The 17417-nt window shown below is 40.7% G+C and overlaps 1 pseudogene; it reads right to left on the reverse strand.

Moving 5' to 3' along the window:
* Positions 1-12358: 12358 nt before the first annotated feature.
* Positions 12359-13055, reverse strand: LOC131401566 (methyl-CpG-binding domain protein 3-like 1; annotated as a pseudogene).
* Between the last annotated feature and the right edge of the window lie 4362 nt (positions 13056-17417).

Here is a 17417-nt window from a genome sequence, read left to right on the forward strand (position 1 = left end):
TCACCTCTTGCCTGCCTCAGCTGGTATCACTCCCTCAGGCAACTACAATAGAAAACAATTAGCCCTGATTGTTTTTAGCAAGTGCCCTGGGGACAGACTTTCCTCCCTGGACAAGCTCTGAGTCAAGTAACTAGAAATCCTGAACATGGGGCTTTTTCAGGGAGCTGCCAGGCAGGTCAGCTAGTGACAGTTCGGTGGGGATGGGTCTTTTCAGAGCTCTAAACCCATTATGGCTGCTGGGCTGCTGGATGTCTCAGCCACTATAGTTCTGAGAATGACGGTTTTCAAAGTTATGGAGGATATTGTGAGAGCAGGATGGGAATAGTGCAAGTTATAGAGCCACAAAGTTGGCTCCCTTTAGCAAGATTCCACCATGTTTCTTCATTAAACCCTCCTCAGATTCTTACAAGCCGTTGATTAATTTCTAGACTTCTGAAAAGTTGATTTTGACCATATTTACCAGTGTTCTCATTGTTTTTATGCATTTCCAGAAGTCCTTACTCCAAAGTTTCAAAAATGTTCTCCCTGTGGTTATTTATTTATAAATTAATTACTTCAAATGAAATTATGTGAGAAATTCAGTTCCTCACTCACACACACTAGCCACATTTTAAGTGCTTGATAACAACATGGAGCTAATAATGAGTGTATATGGTAGTGCAGACAAATGTTTACATTATTGCAGAAAGTTCTCTTGGACAGGACCCTGAATCAGGGAATCTAGAGTCAAGGTAGAATTCCAGACACCCTTGTTCATCCCTTGTGCCCTTCCAGGTCTGTCCCCCACAGTAACCACACTGGAGTGGACTCCCTGTGTACCTTGCCACCTTGGCACAGAGACTGGACAGAGTTTCCATCTATGAGGAATTCCTGCGGCTGACCCAGAATGGACCCAGCTACAGAACTTGATCCTGAACAGGAAGAGTATCCTTGGGGATGATACGGCTCCCTGGTCATTGGGAAAGAAAGTGCGGCCTTTCCCGGGACTCTGGATGCCTGGGGCTTAGAGAACATTGAACTTTCTCAGGCTGGCAGGAGGTGGCATAGTCCCCTAGTCTTGACCCACTATTGAGAGAGAGAAAAGGAAACCAGTGTAATATAGGAGGCCCTCACCTTCTCGTAGACAGCTCTGTGACCTAAAGCTAGTCACCTCCCCTCTCTGGACTTGTGTTTCCTTATCTCTGCACTGACAGCAACTGGGCCAGATGGTCAATGAGGGCCTCCAGCTATGTGTGAAGCAGACTCACAGGTTTGGGGGTGGATGTAGTTTCTGATCCACAGGCTATAGTTTGCCAAGTCCCGCTCTAGATGATCACCGATGGGCTAGAACTTTCTGCAGTGGTGGAATGTTCTATATCTGTGCTCTCCAGTGCATAGCCACATGTGGCTGTTGAGTACTTGAAGGATGGTGTTGTGACTGGTCTTTATTCTTACTGATTTTTAATGTTACTGAGGTACTAGAATTTTTATTTTATTTAACTAAAATTAATTTTAATTCAAAAAGAGACTCTTTGCTGCTCCATATCAGACAGCACACCTCTAAGAGGTTGTCTGGGTAGAGCTACAAGTACGGGAACCTTCACCCCTCCCCCCATGCCCACTGGGTGCTTTGTGTCTTAGCCTCCTGGAGTTTATCTTGTAGCGGGGAATAACAAGAATAGAGAATTGAAACTTATCAATTATTTGATGTGAACAAACTCATACTTGCAGGCGGAAATCAGAGAATACTTCCTGCAGGAAATTACATTGTAGGTTAATCCTAGAAAATGAATATTAAGCAAATAGATAAAGGAGAAGGGAATGATGTGTTTCTAGGCACGGAAGAACACTTTTGAGTTGGATTTTACAAATTTAGAGAGAGCCCATAGGCTTGCCAACTATGATGACCCATTCTGCCCCCGGCTGTCATAAGAAAGTCCAGCCCAAATTCAGTCCTCTGTGCCCAGAGGTATGAATTTGTTTTAATTTATTACTCTTTTGTTCTGTGATAATGGTCTTGTATTTTGTAACAAAGTATGCTCACTTTTTAGCGATGGAAACTAAAATGGTGTGAAACATCATGATGTCTACTTGACTTTAATATTTCATTGAAAACATGGGATGAATCAAGGGTGGCAAGTGTTAATAATTTATACATTGATGAAATATTGTTTTAATTAGATAGAATATACATTGTTAAATCTACATCATGGATGTTTATGAGACTGTTCCCTTTATTTTTCTGTGTCTAAAAAGTTTTATTAAAAAGAGTTAAACACACTCACATGCATTCTCCATTTCATTCACTTCCAGAATATTCTCCCAACAGAGATGATGCCTTGACTGAGAAGCCTGGTAAACCTGCAGGAAGCCCCAGCCCATGGAAGGGCACAGCATCTTGATGCTGTGCCTCATTGAAGAGAACCATGGGCACAGGGTCTTGGATGATGAGGAAAGTTAGCCAACCCTTGTCAAGGAAGATTGAGGCACAGTGAGGTCACCGGGAGCCCTGGGGCAATGACAGGACGTAGCTCACCCCACCACATGTCTCCCCAGGCCTCCCCTTATGGGCCCTCATCCTCATCTGCTTGGCGGGACTCCTGGTGCTCATCACAGGCCTGATCTGTTGTGTCTTGTTAAGACATGACGTGTTGCTTGTCTTCTTACTATTGGGTTGTAAGAGCTCTTTATATATTATAAATACAAGTCCTTTTCTAGGGATATGTCTTGCAGATGTTTTCTCCCAGTCTGTGCGTGGCTTGCCTTCTCCTTCACCACATGAGTCATTAGGGAAATGTAAGTGACAGTCATCATGAGATTCCACCATACTTAAGAGTGGCTAAAATTAAAAAGACTGACTATAGCAAGTTTTGTTGAAGATGTCAAGTCACTGAAACTCTCATCGAGTGCTGGTGAAAAATAGCTTGGATGCGTCTTTCAAAATTCCATACGTCTACCCAGCCATTCCTCTCCTAGGAATCCATCCAAGGGAAATAATCTCATATGTCTATACACAGACTTGTACACACATGTTGATAACAACCTATTTATAGTAGATAGAAATGGAAAGCAAACCAAACGTCCATCTCCTGGTGAACGGATACACAAAGTGCGGTATATCCCCACAGTGGGATACTATTCAACCTTAAAGAGGAATTAATTATTTTTTTTCTTTTTTAATTATTGTATTGAAATTATAAAGGGTTTTAACATTGTGTAATTTCGGGTGTTCATTATTATTTGTGAATTTCTGTATAGACTGCATCGTGCTTACCAGCGGTAGTCTAACTTTTATCCATCACCATGCATATGTGCCCCCTTAACTCTTTCACTCAACACCCAGCCCCTTTCCCCTCTGGTAACCACTAATCTGTTCTCTTTAACCCTGGATAAGTTTGTCTTCTACATATGAGTGAAATAATGCTATTTGTCTTTGTCTGGCTTATTTCGTTTATCATCATACCCTCAAGGTCCATCCAGGTTGTTGCAAACAGGACGATCTTGTCTTTTTTTTCAGGCTCAGTATTATTCCATTGTATATAATACATATCACATCTTCTTTATCTGTTCGTCTGTAGCAGGGTACTTGGATTGCTTTCATCTCTTGGCTATTGTGAATAATGCCACAGTGAACACAGGGGTGCATAAATCTCTTTGAATTGTTGATTTCAGTTTCTTTGGATAAATACCCAGTAGTGGGATAGCTGGAAGGTATGGTATTTCTATTTTTAGTTTTTTGAGAAATCTCCATACTGTTTTCCCTGGTGGCTGCACCAGTTTTCATTCCCACCAGCAGTGTGTGAGGGTGACCTTTTCTCCTTATCCTCTCCAACATTTGTTATTTTTTGTCTTGGGAGTTATAACCATTCTGACAGGTTTAAGGTGATCTCTCATTGTAGTTTTGATTTGAATATCCCTAATGGTTATTGATGTTATACATCTTTTCATGTGCTTGTTGGGCTTCTGTATATCTTCTTTGGAAAAATGTCTGTTCATATCCTCAGCCCATTTTTAGATTGGATTATCTGTTTTTTTGTTGTTGGGTTGTATGAGTTGTTTATATATTTTGGAGATTAACACATTGTCAGATATCTGATTTGCAAATATTTTCTCCCAGTTGGTGGGTTGTGTTTTTTTTTTTTGTGAGGAAGATCAGCCCTGAGCTAACATCTGTGCTAATCCTTCTCTTTTTTTCTGAGGAAGACCGGCTCTGAACTAACATCTATTGCCAATCCTCCTCTTTTTTTTTTTTCCCTAAAGTCCCAGTTGATAGTTGTATGTCATAGTTGCACATCCTTCTAGTTGCTGTATGGGGGACACGGCCTAAGCATGGCCGGACAAGCGGTGCGTCTGTGCGCGTCTGGGATCCGAACCTGAGCTGCCAGTAGAGGTTCGTGTGCACTTAACCACTAAGCCACGGGGCCGGCCCTGTCTTTTCATTTTGTTCATCGTTTCGTTTGCCTTGCAGAAGCCTTCTAGTCTCATGTAATCCCATTTGTATATTTTTTCTTTTCTTTCCCTTGCCTGAGTAGACATGGTATTGGAAAAGATGCTGCTAAGACCGATGTCAAAGACTGCACTGTGTATATTTTCTTATGGAGTTTTATGCTTTCAAGTGTTAGAGTCAAGTCTTTTATCCATTTCGAGTTAATTTTTGTGTATGGTGGAAGATAATGATCTACTTTCATTCTTTTGCATGTGGCTGTCCAGTTTTCCCGACAGCATTTGTTGAAGAGATTTTCCTTTCTCCATTTTATGATCTTGGCTCCTTTGTCAGAGATTAACTGACCACAGATGTGTGGTTTTCTTTCTGGGCTTTCAGTTCTGTTCCATTGATCTATGAGTCTCTTTTGTGCCAACACCATGCCATTTTGATTAGTATAGCTGTATAATATATTTTCAAGTTAGGATTGTGATGACTCCTGCTTTGTTTTTTCTTCTCAGGATTGCTTTGCCTGTTCAAGGTCTTTTGTTATTCCATATACATTTTAGGATCCTGTGTTCTATTTCTATGAAGAGTGTCATTGGGATTCTGATTGGGATTGCATTGAATCTGTAGATTACTTTAGGTAATACGGACATTTTAACTGTGTTTATTCTTCCAATCCATGTGCATGGAATATCTTCCCATTACTTCAGGTCATCACTGATTTCTTTCAATAATGTCTTATAGTTTTCATTGTATAGCTCTTTAACTCTTTGGTTAAATTTATCCCTAGACACTTTTTCTTTTTGTTGCAATTGTAAATGGGATTGTATTCTTGAGTTCTCTTTCTGTTAGTTCATTATTAGAGTATAGAAATGCAACTGATTTTTGTAAGTTGATTTTGTACACTGCAACTTTGCTGTAGTTGTTGATTATTTCTAATAGTTTTCTGATGGATTCTTTAGGGTTTTCTATATTTACAATCATGTCATCTGCAAACAGCAAGAGTTTCATTTCTTCCTTTCCAATTTGGATTCCTTTTATTTCTTTTTCCAGCCTAATTGTTCTGGCCAAAACATCCAATACTATGTTGAATGGGAGTGGCAAGAGTGGGCACCTTTGTCTTCTTCCTGTTCTCAGAGGAATGGCTTTAAGTTTTTCACCATTAAGTATGATGTTTGCTGTGGGTTTGTGATATGTGGCCTTTATTCTGTTGAGGTACGTTCCTTCTATACCCATTTTATTGAGAGTTTTTATCATAAATGTATGTTGGATCTTGTCAAATCCTTTCTCTGCATCTGTGGAGAGGATCATGTGATTTTTATTCCTCATTTTGTTAATGTGGTGTATCACATTGATTTATTTGCGGATGTTGAAACATCCCTGCATCCCTGGTAAAAATTCCACTTGATCATGGTATATGATCCTTTTAATATATTGCTGTGTTCGATTTGCTGATATTTAGTTGAGGATTTTTGCATCTGTGTTCATCAGCGATATTGGCCTGTAATATTCCTTCTTTGTGCTATCCTTGCCTGCTTTTGCTGTCTTGGTGATGTTGGCCTCATAGAATGAATTAGGAAGTGTTCCATCTTCTTCAACTGTTTGAAATAGTTTGAGAAGCATAGGTATTAAATCTTGTTTGAATATTTGGTAGAATTCTCCAGAGAAGACATCTGGTCCTGGACTTTTGTTATTTGGGAGGTTTTTGATAACCATTTCGTTCTCTTTACATGTGATTGGTCTGTTCGTTTTCTCTATTTCTTCTTGATTCAGTTTTGGGAGGTTGTGTGAATCTAAGAATTTATCTATTTCTTTTAGGTTATCCAATTTGGTGGAGTATAAGTTGTTCACTGTATTCTCTTGTTGTCCTTTGAATTTCTGTGTTATCTGTTGTAATTTCTCCTCTTTCATTTCTAATTTTATGTCTTTGAGCCTTCTCTCTTTTTTCCTTAGTGAGTCTGGCTAAGGGTCTGTCAATTTTGTTTCAGTCTTCTCAAAGAACCAGCTCTTTGTTTCATTGATCCTTTCTACTGTTTTTTTAGTCTCTATTTCATTTATTTCTGCTCTAATTTTTATTATTTCCTTCATTCTGCTGACTTTGGGCTTCATTTGTTCTTCATTTTCTGGTTCCATTAGTTGTAGTTTAAGGTTATTTATTTGGTATTTTTCTTGTTTGTTGAGGTGTGCTTGTATTGCTATGAATTTCCTTCTGAGAACTGCTTTTGCTGCATCCCATAAGAGTTGTTTTGTTGTCTTTTTTGTTTGTCTTCAGGTATTTTTTGACTTCTTCTTTGATTTGTTCATTGAGCCAATGGTTCTTCAGTCGTGTGTTCTTTAGTCTCCATATATTTGTGACTTCCCCATCTTTTCTCTTGTAGTTGAATTCAAGTGTCATAGCATTGTGGTCAGAAAACAAGGTTGATATGATTTCAATCTTAAATTTATTCAGGCTTTACTTGTTTCACAACATATTGTCTATCTTTGAGAATGTTCCATGTACATTTAAGAAGAATGTGTATTCTGCTCTTTTGGGAGGGTATGCTCTATGTATATCGATTAAGTTCATCTGATCATATGTTTCATTTAATTCCACTATTGACTTGTTGTCTTTCTCTGCATGATCTATCCCTGGATGTAAGTGGGGTGTTCAGGTCCCCTGCTATTATAATGTTGCTGTTAATTTCTCCCTTTGGGTCTATTAAGGGTGGCTTTATATTCTTTTGTGCTGCTGTGTTAGGTGTATATATTTTTATATGTGGTATGTCCTCTTGGTGGAAAGTCCCCTTTGTCATTATATACTGCTCCTCTTTGTCTCTCATAGTCTTTTTTATCTTGAAGTCTGCTTTGTCTGATATAACTATGGCAACACCTACTTTCTTTTATTTGCCATTTGATTGGAGTATTTTCTCCCATCTCTTCATTCTGAGCCTGTTTGTTTTTAGAGCTGAGATGTGTTTCCTGGAGGCAGCATATTGTTGGGTCTTGTTTTCTAATCCACCCCACCACTCTGTGTCTGTTGATTGGAGAATTCAATCGATTTACATTTAGAGTGATTATTGATACTTGAGGGCTTAATCCCACCTAATCTATATATTCATTGTTTCTCTTCCTTTGTGTTTCTGACTACCATTTCACTTTGGGGGTTTTCATGGAGGTTGTCTCTTTTTTTATGATCTATGGCTCTGCTCTGATTTTTTGTTTGCTGGTTACTGTGGGGTTTGTATGAAGAACTCATAGATGAGATAGGCCATCTTCTGATAGCCTCTTATCTCCATTAGCTTAAGGTTCCATTCCTTTCCTCTTCTCCTTCTGAGTTATTGTTGTCACAAGATATTCATTTTTGTGTTTTGAGTTTGTGACTAAGTTGAGGTGTTTATAGTTACTTTTGATGCTTTCTTTCCCTTCTTCTTTTAAGTTATAATTAAGTATTTGTTACCCTGTTGTGAAACAGAGCTGTAGCTTTCTGATTTTTTCTGTCTATTTATCTCTTTGCTCAAAGCTTTGTAGACATTTGCCTTCTTTTTATTTCGGGTATGAGGACATTCTTGATCATTGCTTGTATGGGAGATCTAGTGGTGTTGAACTTCCTCAGCCTTTGTTTATCTGGGAAAATTTTTATTTCTCCATTGTATCATAAGGATCATTTCACTGGATAGAGTATTCTTGGCTGAAAGTTTTTGTCTTTCAGTATTTGTAATATATCATTCCATTCTTTCCTTGCCTGTAAAGTTTCTGCCAAGAAATATGCTGAAAGCTTGATAGGTGTTCCTTTGTAGGTTATTTTCTTCTGCCTTGATTCCCTTAATATTTTTTCTTTGTCATTGGCTTTTGCCAATTTTACTATTATGCCTTGGAGAAGGTCTTTTAACGTTGATGTTATTAGTCGTTCTGTTGGCTTCATGTATTTTTAAGTCTGGTTATTACTCAGATTTGGGAAGTTCTCAGCTATTATTTCTTTGAACAAGCTCTCTGCTCCTTTCTGCCTCTCTTCTGCCTCTGGAATACGTATAATTCTTATGTTGCTTTTATAATTGAGTCATATATTTCTACAAGAATTCCTTCCTTTTTAAAAATGAGAGTTCTCTCTCCTCGTCCACTGGAAGCATTTCTATATTTCTATCCTCTAAATCACTAATTCTTTCATCCATAATATCAGCTCTATTTTTTAAGGATTCTAAATTCTTTTTTATCTTTTTAATTATGTTCTTCATATGCAGATTTTCTGCTTGTTTTTTTTTTAATAGTGTCAGTCTCTTAGATGACGTATTTCTTTTCCTCATTAATTTTTTTCCTGAATTCATCGAACTCTCTGAACATTCTTGTAACTTGGTGAGTTTCTTTATGTCAGTTATTTTGAACTCTGTCATTTAGATTGTAAATTTCTGTGACTTAAAGTTTCCTTTCTGGAGATTTGTCATTTCCTTCTGACCTGAATTTTTACTGTAGTTTCTTATGGTGTTTGATGAACTGATCTTTTGCCTGTGTATTTGTGGTAGTACCAGGTCGCAGATTCCACCTGCTACTGTTGTGGGGGAAGCATGAGCTGTGTTTCTGATCCCACCCCATATGCTGGAAGTTGTGTGGGTACAGTGGGTGTTTCCACTCGCTGGGAAAGCATTCCCACTGGGCTCAGAGCTGCCGCCACATGGAGGCACCTGCACAGTTGTGAGACCACAACACTACTATGGGTATTTGTGCCACCTGGGAAAGAATTTGCATGTGCCTGTATATCTGCTGCTGCCTTTTCTTATGCTCATGCTATCCTCTGTGTTTGGTGGGTGGGGATTCTTCATGGGTTCTGAGCATTGGCCAATCATTGGGACTGCAGTGACATGGTGCGCTTTCCAACCATCCATGAAAGCATTCATGTGCAGGTCCAGGGCTCCCGCCCACTCCTCCCAGAGTTGCATCAAGGCGCATTCTTACTTTTTGGGATGCAGCATTACTATTGGCTCTCACACTAACATGGGAAGTGCTCGGGTGTGTGCAAAGTGCTGCCTGGTAAGGGTTGGGGATAGGAATGAATTCATAGTACATGAAATGACAAGCATAAATTTCAAAATATTTATGCTGAGTGAATGAAGTCAGTACAAAATGAGTACATAGTATTTGATCCCATTTATAAACATTTTAGTAAAATGTATAGGGACATATACCAGATCACTCGTTGCCTGGGAATGAGAATGTGTTTGCAAATGGCAGGGAAGGACAAATTAAAATGAGCATGAGGAAATTTGGGGAAGATAGCGTTCCTTTTCTTGATGTGGTGATGGTTCAATAAGTTATAATCAAAATGTATCAAATTGTTCACTTTAAATGTTTGCAGTTTTCTGTATGTCGTTAATACCTCAATTAAGCTAGAACATGTAGGGTAAAGAGAGGGAGAGAGAGCCGAAAGAGGGAAAAGGGAAGGAAAAGAAGGACTGAGGGTGAAAATTAAGTGGAAAAAGGAAGAGGGAGACACAGGAGGCATCGGGTCTCTGTGGCTTTGGCATCTTCTTCCCTTGGAGTCTCCCATACTGGGCAGCTGACTTGACCATTCTGATACGTTCTCCTCACCTCACAAGTCACTGTCTGCCAGCGGAAGAAGGAGGGCAACTATGAGGTCCAGTGACGATGCCTGGGCTATTACCTGCCTCATGGCGACCTACGGGATCTGTGATGACTAGATGTGACTACATGTGAGGTCTCTTTTTGCCAGCTGGGGTCCAGAGGAGCTTGACTAGAAGAGAAAGAAACCACATTGGATGGACAGAGGCTCCGAGCCTTTCTAGACTTGGCCCCTGACTGGCTCACAGGGGACTAAGCTGAAAGGTTTCACCTTCCTTAAGTCCTGAAAGTGACTGCAACTTCTGTCCTGTGGTGTCACACCAGTTCATCCCTCAGGGACACCAGAATTGGTGAAACCAGCACAGAGGTTGCCATCATGTAAAATCGAATCCCCACTTCACTGCAAGGTTTCCCTTCTTAGGAAAATTTGGGAAAATCCTCCCCTTCACTCTGTGCAGCCATCACACCCCTCTCGGTTACTCCATATTCCTCCCCCACTGAAGGCCAGGCAGTCTCAGGTTCCCCTTTTCTGCTTCATTCTCTGAAGCTCAGATTCACCAGGACTTCCAGATCAACCTCCATCGATGGCTCCTCTCCCCACTCATAGGTGCTCCATGACGGGAAACAGGCCATGATGGGAGGAGTGGGTGAGACATGACTCTGCAGTCACACTGGGCCTTGGGAGCTGAAATGACTAGGTGTCTGGGAAGCCTGAATCCCAGAGAAACAGCAAGGTTCTGGGAAGAGAGTATCTGCTCTGGATGTAAAAGTGAATAATATTCAGTGCGAGAAATCTGAGGGAAAAGAAAGAGTCTTTTTCATAATTCTCTGTACAGAGTCCAACTAGCCTCACAGCAGAGGCTCCCCAACAAGCAGCCCAGAGCATCCCAGGCATGAGGCAGACTGCGCTGTTCTGCAGTGGGTCTGTGGGAACAGATTACATTATCTGTACACACTGTGCAGACGACCACAGCTGAAGATACCCAAGGGCTGAGAATTAAAGTCACAGTCATGGTACTCTCTCAGACTTTTTGTGTATGAGCTTCACATTCTCAATCTGAAGCAGTGATTCTCCGAGAACGCACACTATGAAGATTCTAATGATTAATAATATTAATATATTATTATTATACATTGCATACATTATTCCTTATATATTGTACATTATAAGTATAAATTAATGCATAATTATTATTATACTTTAATATATAATATATTGATTATTATAATATTATAATGATTGATAATAGTTATCATTATTGACTAATTTCTTCTAAGCAACATGACTGGAAAGCTCTGTATGTATTTTCTCAGTTACAGTCACAATTTTAGGGATTTATTCCCATTTTAAGCTAAAGATGTGCAGGCTCAGAAATATTAAATAACTTGACAAAGAAGGAAAAAAATTACTACAAAGCTAAATTAAACACCTATTCAAACTATTTGTCAAAGAAAGAAAGACGTTTTCTGACTTACAAACAGACTCAAATTTGACCTCCCACAGGCCTGCAGTGAAAGAACTGGTAAAGAATGTACATCAGGAAGAAGAAATGTGAACCCAGGAAAACATAACAGGAGTCATGAGGAAAGGAAAAAACCATCTGTCTAATTTAGTATTAGTTTTAAAACAAGACATTAAAAACACATTCGAACCAAAATTCCAGATGATTACAACATGGAAGAATAGAGGAGAGAAGATTTAGCTAAAAGATAACTCATTTTTTAGGGAAGATATAAATACTAAGATACTCTATTATTGTTTAACACATTGCTCTCAGAAACTTATAAATCTGTGGGATAAAAGTAAGTAATGATAAAGAGGATTTGAAGAGTGCAACATACTCGATCAGACAAATAGTCAAATCCCAACACACTGGTTTATTGTGAGACATGTAATGCTGAAAACAGTCGTTCTCCTGACAGCATGATACCACAATGGCATATCAATTTTCATGAATCAAGTTTCCAACACATATAAGTCTAAAAAAATGGACAAGCCCGTATTTCATTATATGCAACTGTGATTCAACATGCAACAAATACCAGAAAAATAGAGACCCAGAAGTAGGTGTCTTTTTTGAGAAGACAGATATAACAGCTCTTTAGTGAAATATTATGTTGGAATCTATTGCAATATTGCACAAAAAGGACAATCCATTTGGAATAGGTATGTTTTCTCTGTGACGGTGAGGGCAAAACTCTAAGGAATCCCCTGATTTTGATAACTCTTGGTCTTAAAATACTAATAGATAACACTCAGTAAAGGAAAATGAGAGAACAAAATGAGAAGGAAAGATCTCCTTTCTCTCCTTACCTGAAACCCAATCTCTCACCTCCGAAGGATCACTGTCTGTATCTTCTCTGTCATGCAAAGGAATCAAAGAAAAGATATTTATTGTTATATATTAAAGTTTCAAGAGCTCAAAGCAAGAAGACATCAGGACCCTTGCGGAGGCATTAATGTAGTGTGAGCTCCATGTCATCTGCGCCGTCTTCTGTTATCTTCATCGTGTTTGTCGGGCTGTCCTTCTTGGCCCCTCACTCTCCCTGCCTCGCTAGCGAATCTGTCTGCATCAGTGCTACCGCCAGTCTGTCTCTTGCCGTCTTCACTTTCCCTTCCTGTTTCCTGATATCTTCCTCAGTCACCAGAAGATGTTTGCAAAGGAGCTGTGGGATGTACAGACCAACTCCTGGGATCATCTCTGCCGAATCTGAAGACGAGGCAGTGGTGGGCATGGGACTAGAGTTCAGAACACCTGCGAGCTCACCTGGCAGGGATACACCTGTGCTACTAGGTGCAAGATTGGGCAGGACTTTGGCAAGGTCCAAAGCACTTAACAGTTCTCTGTACTCTGCAAGCTTGGAGACCTTGCAGTCTCTTCAGCCAGCAGAGTTGTTGGGGCTGCTCCAAGGTTTCCTCCCTTTGCTGGCATCTGACCTCATTACCAGGAGAGGATGTGATTCTAGTAACTGGCCTCTTTAATATAAAACTGTACATTCTCAAAGAGATGGAGAGGATCAAACCAGGCTTTTGTTTAGAATGCTTTCCACAATCATGTCGCTTCCTCTGTGATGATTTGACCCTCATACTTCTTTTCCTCTTACTCTATAAAAATAAATTGTGAAAGTGTATCAGAGTTGTAAATGAAGCCTGCCTTCCCAGGAAAATTATGTCAGATGCCTTGTACTTCTACTCTCGCTCTCTCCCTGTAGGGCTTAATCTAACCTGTGTCCTGGGACATCATCAAAGAGATTTGGTCAAGAAAATAAACCACGAGGTCAAAACTCAGGACTACGGCAGGTCATTTCTTCCCCCCATGTTGTTAGACCCTTATGTGTATGACTTTATTCTCTTTCTGTCCTTGTCACTCTCAACAACCAAATCCTTGGAGCTCCCTGTCAGGACACACGGTCCCCAGTCTTTTTCTAAATCCCAAATCATACCATTCTTCTATACTATATGACTATTCATTTGATTAACCCATTGACCAGTTGGTGTTCATAGCTCAATTAGAGCTTAAATCAGTAGTGAAATTATCATCCACCCCACTCCTAGTGACTCTTATTTGACAACTGTGAACATTAAATCTCAGTGCAGAGAATGTCTGTCTGAAAAAACTCAACTTACAAATGGAGATTGTACTGTAAGTTGGAAGTACACACTGGATGAATGAAACAGGAAAAAAATGTAAACTCTCATTATCAAGTATGATACTTGAGTATCATACTTGTATAGACTGCGTACAAGTATAGACTGCACCCACATTGATAATATTTTGGTTATAGTGAGTTAAAATATACTATTAAAGTTAGTTTCACCTGTTTGTTTTCATTTTTTTAAATGTGGCTACTAAAATATATTTAAATTCCATAATATAGAGTGCTTAATGTTACTATTGGACAGTGCTGCTGAAGCCATCAGTGAAAAGAAAGTCCAAGGAAAGTGATTAGGCAAATTTTTTCCCTAGAAATGGAGTCTACACTGGCCCACATTGTCGGATGCAGCAAAAAGTCTCATACACACACACGCACACACACACACTGTCATATGAAACAAACCTCTTCCTAGAGTCCCACTACTTCTCACATGGTATGAGCTTGCACACTTACTTAGTCCTAAGTGGACTGATCTCAAGAAAGAAGACAGAAGTCTAGGTAAATTACCAGTTAGGAAGATCTAAAACCAGAAACTATAGCTCAAGATAAGTGGTGAATTTCCTGCCGTGGCTTCTGTTATTAATTCAATATGATAGGGAGAATTTTCCAAGGAGGGTTGTTTTAAAACTCACTTTTTCTTTACTATGTAAAAATAGACAGGCTATGTAAAGAATAATTACTCTAGCCAATCAATGAAAAGGAGATGATAGATCACGAATACCCTTATTATAAGTCACTACTGGATTAGAGAGTCAGGGAACAGCTGACATTGGGTTAATTTGACCTTAATTAGGTTGATTCTGATTTCATGACCGTCATATTGATTGTATTATGCTAGAACCTATGAAACTTCCCAGACCCCCTACTATTTAACCACAAATGCCCACCAACCAGACCAGTCCTTACTCACACGTCTCCTGCCTCCATCCCTTCTGACAACACCTGGAGGATTTTCCCCAAATCCCACTCTGTCCCTGCGCTCTTCTACCTCCACCAGGGCCAGGGAATCATTTTCTCCAAGGCTCAGGCTCCGCGTCTGCCGAGCTCTGGGGATGGCACTTCTCCCTCTAGTGAAGACAAGGATCAGAGCGCAGACCCTGTGAGCTGCAGCAATTGGACAAAGACTGGAGTTTGCTGACAGAAAAGAACCTTTAGTGGGCACGGTTACCAGAGTCCAAGAAACCCCAGTCATTCCTCGAGGGACTGTGATGCAGGACAGAGCAGGAATGTCTGTGTGTGTTTCGGCTTGGGAATGCCTGTAGGGTGATATAGGTGACATTGGTAATGCATTCGCCAGTGTTGTTCACTCACTTATTCATCGTATGTCATGGAGTGCTTTCTACATACATCCAGGCAACGGTCTCACACTCTGGGGCTCACAGGTAGTGTCAGAAGAATTTCTAGATTTTATTTCTAATATATAGGTACAGCATTGGTAATACACTAGGTGTTCCAAGCATTTTTCAAACATTTACTCCTTTAATACTCTCCATAAACCTACAAAATATGTATGCTGATCATTATTGCCAACTGAAAGATGAAGAAAATGAGGCACCAATCAGGTAAATAACTCAGTCAATACAAATATCTAATAAGGGATTGAGCTGTAATTTGGACGTGAGGGGTTAGCTCTATAGTCTGTGCTCTTAACCATGAGATTTACTCTCTAAAGACTTCACATCATGAAAAAATTTGATCAGTTATCCATTTTCTTGGTGCATTGAGTAGCCACACTATTTTATCTGTCTGAAAAATAAAATACGTGCATAGAAACTACTGCACATACACACTCAAATTACATCTACCTCGGTCCCCAGACACTGAAAATTAATAAAGAGAACATTTCAGAATGTTTCTTGCCCAGGTTGGGAGGACTCTGAGGAAATCTCAGTGTTACTGTAAGAAGCTGAGGACAGGCTGTAAGTGGGTCTCAGGGGAAAGGTGTCTTCAGGAGTCACGATTGAATGACAACATTGATGGGAGGGTCTCAGCAGTGACTGAATTCAGGATCTGGTGGTGTTTTAACCTGGTGATTATCTTCTGGCTGTGGGTTTATGGTGATGCAGCACAGGGAGAGGGGATGGTTCACTGTGTTCTTGCGGAAACCAGACCCATGAACGAGAGGGAATGATGATTTCCTTAAAAAATGGACTCGTGGTGGGAAGAGTTTGGCCTGGAAGAGACAGTCGTGTGCCTGCTATAACCAGAAGGAGTTGCCTTTCTTTCAGCCAAAGCCGACAGCCCTTCCTCATGCACTCATTTTATCTGAATGGGAGGAAGGAGGAGGAAATCATGTAATGCTCTTCTGGATGTGAGATCTGTGATGGTAGAGACTGTGCTAGGAGGTTCTGAAAGGCTTCCCTGAGGCTTTTCAGACCTTTGCTGTGAAGAGAATGACAAGTGTAAGCACCCCTGCCTATGTTTGGGAACAGTTAGTGTGTCAAGCAGAAGGCTCCCTGGTGCAGAGACTCACAGGAAGAAGCGAGTTTGACCAGGGAAGGTCAGAAATGTGGCCAGTGTGGCTGGAGGGAGCCTGAGAAGAGAGAGGAGTGGAGAGAGTAGGGTGATCAGGCTGGGTCCTGGGACATGGTAGACTGTTACTTTCTGTTCCTCTGTGACAAAATTACTCCAAATCCTGCTACCTATATAGTACAAATATTTAACATCTCACAATTTCTGTTAGCCGAGCATCAGGCATGGCTTAGCTGGGTGCCTCTGCCTCAAAGTCTCTGTGAAGAAGGGTCTGTTGTCTCAACAGGGCTCCAATGGGGGAACATTCCCACCCAAGATCACTCACATGGGTTTTCTCAGGATCCATTTGGACTGAGAGTCTGAGCTCCTGTCTGTCTGTTGGCTCTACACTCCCTCAGTTCTTTCCTATGGAGCCTCTACATAGTGCAACTGAAAACATCAGCACTTGCTCTCCCAGTTCTGGTGATTTGACAGAGAGTGAGAGCGAGAGTAAGAGCGAGCGAGAGAGAGAGAGAGAGATGGAAACAGAAGGAGGGAGGTAGGTAGGGAACCCAAGTATGCCAGTAAGCAGGAAGTGACAGAAGTTTTGTAATTAAAAGTTGGAAGTGACATCCCATCACCTTGGCTGTGTTCTGTTTTTCAGAAGCCAGATACTGACCACTTAGTGGTGACACAAGGATGTGCACTCAAGGAGGCAGGGAGAATTGGGAACATTGTGGAGGCTCCCACCACATACGCCAACATGAGTCTCTTGGGACTGATTCTGAGTAAAACAGGGGACCGTGGAAGGCTTAATGCCAGTGGATCACAATGTCTGAATTTCCTCTAATTTCCACCCCTTCAGGACGCAGACCTGAAAATGAGGCTCAGAGCGGCAGTGACTCACCAAAGATCACACATCTGGCACTTAGAGAAGTTCTGACTGGTATTCTATGTGATGCCCTACTCCTTGTACTTCCTCCATCTCTAAGTGTGTGCATTAGACACATGTGACACCAGCCCACAGCTGTTGTACGTATTATTACATATACACTTGATGAGGTCCCTAGGAAGCTGTTTTTAGCCCAATCCTTATTGTGCGGCTTGGGAGACTGGGGAGATCTTGAGAGGCACAACAGCTTTTCCAGGACACAAAACTGGCAGGGAAAAAGAGGTCTGACCTCAGCTCTGTCTCCTCAAAGATGGGGCCTGGATCCTCTCCCAAGGAGCTCTGGGGAGGGTGGTGATGGATATTTGTGAACAGTGATGGAGATGACATGGGCAAGGAGGGAGAGCAGCCAACAGCCTAGCGGGGGTTTTGAGTGGGTCTGATTGAAGGATGGGGCCAAGT

The sequence above is a fragment of the Diceros bicornis genome, assembly GCF_020826845.1.
Source record: "Diceros bicornis minor isolate mBicDic1 chromosome 1 unlocalized genomic scaffold, mDicBic1.mat.cur SUPER_1_unloc_3, whole genome shotgun sequence".
In the NCBI taxonomy this organism is placed as follows: Eukaryota; Metazoa; Chordata; class Mammalia; order Perissodactyla; family Rhinocerotidae; genus Diceros; species Diceros bicornis.